This window comes from Rhincodon typus, chromosome 12, assembly GCF_021869965.1.
Source record: "Rhincodon typus isolate 14 chromosome 12, sRhiTyp1.1, whole genome shotgun sequence".
NCBI lineage: Eukaryota > Metazoa > Chordata > Chondrichthyes > Orectolobiformes > Rhincodontidae > Rhincodon > Rhincodon typus.
In genome coordinates, this window is record NC_063343.1 from 44,851,694 (window position 1) to 44,857,351 (window position 5,658).

Genomic DNA, 5,658 nt, shown 5'->3' on the forward strand with positions numbered 1-5,658 from the left:
AAAGTGACAGTGCTACCAATTAAGCCAGAACTCACATCCCAATTTTTATTGATTTGATTTACGTTGACCTCTTCCTTGGCCCCAGTGAGTTATTAAAGATATATACAAAGGCCTCAGCCAAAAACTGCTCTTTGAAGTTTGGAAGGAGACATTGATTAAAAATTCTAAACATTGTTTTCACTTATTTCTGTTTCATTTAATTTATTTTCCTAATCAACCTTTTCAGAGATGTTATTACACACCTCTGGAGCAGGTGGGACCTGAACCGAGGCTTCTGGGTCCAGGGACGCTATCACTGCACCAGAAGCAGGCCACTTGTTTCACTCATAAATAGAATGTTCCTAGTTAATCACAGCTGCAATAAAGACAAGTGTGCTACAATTGATTTCAGAGGGCAAATTCTCTGGGATACTACTCACTAAGATTCCCACTCCTGATTGCTATTCACTGATTCCTGCTGGAAGAGTGTGTCTATACCAAATCATGATGCGGAGCTGCCAGTGTTGGACTGGGGCGGACTAAGTCAGAAGTCACACAACACCGGGTTATAGTCCAACAGGTTTATATGCAACCACAAGCTTTTGGAGCACTGCTCCTTTGTCAGATGAAGTGGAGCGAAGCGCACAAGTACAGAATTTATAGGCGGAGAGATCATTGGAAGATAATTTAGGTGATTAAGAGTGTCAAAAGATAGTACAAATGGTGTGAGTGGAGTGTTGACAGGTTAAATAACAAGTCTTTGTAGGTGATCAAAAGTGTCAAACAGTGTGAGTAAAGTGTCAACAGCTGAAAAGCAAGTGAAGCAATGACCTATGATTCAATTAATTAAGGCTGAGAGATAATTACAGAAAATCAGAAATAAGATGGTGCTGGAGACAAACGAAATGGCTGGAACAACATGATAGGTATAAGAGTCGCATGATGAGGGTCTAGCCAAAGTATCAAGTAATCCAAAACTGTGCAAACAAAGTAATATGGAGAGATCACGACAAATTATCAAGGTGATAGTGTCAAAACAAAACAGTGAGGGAGATTTTACAAACATAGAACAGTATAGTGGGGTTACATGTAGCTGTTCTGTTTTGACACCATCACCTTGATAACTTGTCATGATCTCTCTACATTAATTAGTTTGGAGATGCTAGCAGTTGACAAGTTTGACCTGTAGTGACTCACACTGATTTGTCATGACAATCCACGGCAGCACAAGTCAGGAATTTATCTTTTGAAAGATCAGTAACATAAATTGAAATGACTAAGTACGAAATACAAGTAACATTGTTAGTTTCCTCTAATATTTTGAAGAGAACCTTGGGCTGCATTTACATATAGAATGTGAACTAACTCCATGGAGGCCAATATCCCATCACAAAGCCACCCTTTATTTATACATGAACAGTCCTTGATTTTAGCACTGCCTCATTCGGAGTCAGGCATCAGAGTGTTGGTATTTTTGACACTCATTTTTTTAAATATCAGACAGGGTTCCCTGATTGGACCAGATTAACAGCCCCAATCAGGCAACTCATATTCTATGAGTTCCAGCTGGCTGACCTCATTTCAATCAGTATGATCATAAATATGTCCTACTGAGAGAAATGTCACTGCAAATGGAACCATCACATTGACTGAGGAAGAGACCCCCCAAAACACATCAGCTGCAATACTCTGGACTGATGCTGTGTGGCATTACCTAGAGATTAGCTACCAGTTTTCATGTTTGGTAGGTCTAGTCATTTGTAAATCTTGGTGGCACCCTGCATACAGACCTGTTCCCTAGCAGGCAGCAATAATGGCTAACAATTATGAGATAGTCCATAAAATTGAACCTTTTGTCTGCCACTCTCATCATAATTTCAGAAGAGATAGGAAATGGAAGAGAGAAAGGCAGGCAAGTAGCCAAGGTAAAGAACTTCCCAAGGTCTCATCCTCAGATCAGAAGGGAAAGTACCGCGAGTGGAGGTGAAAATCAGAGCTGAAGTGTCTCCATTGTAATGAGGTGGGACACATTTGTTCAGAATACTAAAAGTTATGAGGGAAACCCATGAGATTTAATAGATCTCAGAATGAGTTCTACAGTGGAACTCCAAAGGAAAAAGCCACGAATTAAAGTGTTGCTTGAGCTTCAGCTAAGAGACTGCTGGTAAACACTATTGTGAATACAAGAGTAGTACATAGGGTAGATGAGTGATACGAAGATTTTTTTGTCTCAAGGGAAGATAACCCCTTTTTCTTCAAATGCAGTATCCAAACCCATCACTAAGAGATTCAGGGGCTAATCAAAAGCTGTTATGGGCCCCTCTGGAGAGTTAATTGAAAGCCAAAATGTTGGTGAATGGGATAAGTGGAGAGTATGCCCCCTTCCATTGGACAAAGATCAGTAACATAAATTGATCTCTCCGCCTGTAAATTCTGTACTTATGTGCATCCCTCCATTTCATCTGACAAAGGAGCAGTGCTCCAAAAGCTTGTGGTTTCATATAAACCTGTTGGACTATAACCCGGTGTCATGTCACTTCTGGGGAATGATTTAGCAAAATTGAAAGTTATATAGTGTTGGCTATATTCACAGAAATGGACATATCCTCACAGGCCTGTAGATGAAGAATGGATGGTTGTTCAAAATATAATGGTACCGCCCAAAAAATGCAAGGAGATTTTACAAGTAGCACATACTGTACCTATGGCAGGCATGTAGGAATATAGAAAACACAAGCATTGATAAACAGGTCTACGCCATGGCCAGGACTTTATAAAGATGTCATGCAGTTCTGGAGAACATGTCATACATGTCAGGTGGGAGGAAAACCTCAACACATAATGAAACCAACACCCTGATTACCTACACTAGCTTTCGAAGAACCACTTAGTTGAGTGTTAGTAAATTGTCTAGGAATATTACTGAAAATTAAAGCAGGTCATCAGATATCCTTACAATTATGGATATGACAACCTGTTCCCAAAAACTATTGCTTTAAGGAAAATTATAGCTAAGGTAGGAGTGAGAAAGTTAATGCACTTATTTTATTTTATGGACTGTCAATTGAGATACAATCTGATCAGAGTTTTAACTTCACTTCTAAAGTTTTACAGGAGATCATTAGCAGTTTGGGTATAAAACAGTTGAAGTCAACTGCATCTTATTTGCAAACACAGGGAGCTTTGGGGAGATACCATCAGACACTCAAAACCATGATTAACGTATACAGTCACGTTTACCCACAGGATTCGGACAATGGATTGGATTTCATAGTATTTTCTACTAGAGATCCCCCATTTGGTTTAGTCAAATTGAATTGATTTGTGATCCTGAGATTGGAGGTCCATTAAAATTGATTAAGGAGATGTTTCTGAATGACAAAGACAAATCCTCAATGTTGAATTATGTGTCCATGTTTTTTAAGACACACTTGTAGGAACATATACGGTGGCAGAAGAGCTTTTGAAACTTGTGCAAACAAAAAATCAGGTAATAAATATTCAGCAACTAGAACATTCAAGTCGGAGATGAAGTATCATAGGAAAGAGGATAAGGAGGGACAAGTATGTGAGGTAGTAGGTGTGGTGGGAAATGACACAGAAAGTAAGAGTTAAAAGGAGCCATAGATAGTTCTCAAAGTGAGCTCCTACAATTTGACCAGCTAGCATAGAAATACTCAAGACTGTTAGACACTGTGTTCTCGTATTTTGAAGAAGGATAATGGGAGGATTTTGTATGATTACTGAGGAAGAATAAAGTAATCTGTAGAGATATGCTTGGATGTCCCACATTAGCTAAGCATGATGTGGATAAAGGAGAGTCAAGACCCATAAAACAGCATTTTGATAGTTGAACCCAGAAAAATAAGCTCAGATAGAAACAGAAAATCATTACAATGAAAACCAATGATTGAACCTAGTCAAAGCAGCTGGAGTTTATCGGCAGTGTTAGTTCCTAAACCGGATGAATCAACTAGTCTCTGTATAGATTGTAGATGTGTAAATGTGGTCATGATGGCAGATTTGTACCCAATTCCATTGTTAGAAGACTGCATGGTGTGGTTGGCACACCTCATTTCTTTTTAAGATTGATCTATTGAAGGGGTAGAAGCAAGTGTGCTTGATTCCCAGGTAGATGAACAGCTTGTGGGTGTGAATGAGACAGCAATAAGCCTTCAGATCTCCAGAAAGGAAGGTCTTTGAAGTAAAAAACACCTAAAATCTGAAGATAGCCAATTTATTTGCCCTCACCAGTTACTGTTGGCTATTGCTTTTAACTAATAAATCAGAGACATTATAAGTTGTGAACAAGTTTTGTTGGAGCTGCCCGTAACAAGGGAGGTGGAGATGAATCCAAACCATTGCTGATTTGTGATTTGCGCTTTGTGGATAGTGGATGGACATTGGGGAGACAGGAGGTGAGTTACTTGTTGCAGAATCCCTTGGCTCTAACTTGGTCCTGTAGCCACAATATTTTTGTTGCTGTTCCAGTTTGTTTTCTGGTTAGGGTAACGCCCACGATGTTGATAACGGTGAATTCAGCAATGGTAAAGCCATTGAATCTCAAGGGGCAATTGTTAAGTTCTCTCTTATTGAGGCAATCATTGACTGGCACTTGTCGTGTGCTTATATCAGTTGCCATTTATTAACTCAGCCTGGATTTTGTCCAGGTCTGGCTGTATATGGATACAGACTGAACATAGAACAGCACAGGAATAGGCCTTTTGGCCCATCATGTCTGCACCAACAATGATGCCATTTTAAACGAATCCCACCACCTGCACCTGGTTCCAATTGTCTGCTGTCCACCAGTTCATGTATCTGTCCAAATGTCTTTTAAACATTGCAGTCATATCTGTTTCTACCACCTCCCTTGGTAGTGTGTTCTAGGCACCCACCACCCTTTGTGTAAAAAACTTGCTTCACACGTCTCCTTTAAACTTTCCACCTCTCACCTTAAACCTATTCCCCCTAGTATTTGACATTTACACTCTGGGGAAAAGACTCTGACTATCCATTCTATCCATGCCTCTCATAATTTTGTATACTTCTATCAGGTCGCCCCTCAGCCTCCAATGCTCTAGCAAAAAGAATCAAAGCTTGTCCAAATTCTCCTTATAGCTAATATACACCAATCCAGGCAGCATCCTGGTAAACCTCTTTTGCACCCTCTCTAAGGCCTCCACATTCTTCCTACAGTGTGGGGATCAGTACTGCACATAACACTCCAAACGTGGCCTGACTAAAGTATTATACACCTGCGACATAACTTGCCAACTGTTTCAGTATTTGCATACATATTTGGACCATCTTATAATTTGCTGTGTGAATGTTACTGAGCGTCTGTATGCAAAGGCAGCTGATTATATACCATTCTCTTTTACCAGAGAGCCAATGGCTAAGCAAGCATGTGGTGTTGTGAGGATTGCTGGTTTCCCCATGCTGCATTGTGCCGTTGGCAGCAGATACGCTGCTTTTGTAGATGCCAATGTCAACTCTGAGATGTTTCTCAAATTGAAGAGGTTCCATTCCCTCAACCATACGTAGTACATCATAATGAGAGATAGGAGGAACTGCAGATGCTGGAGAATCTGAGATAACAAGGTGTAGAGCTGGATGAACACAGCAGGCCAAGCAGCATCATAAGAGCAGGAAGGCTGACGTTTCGGGCCTAGACCC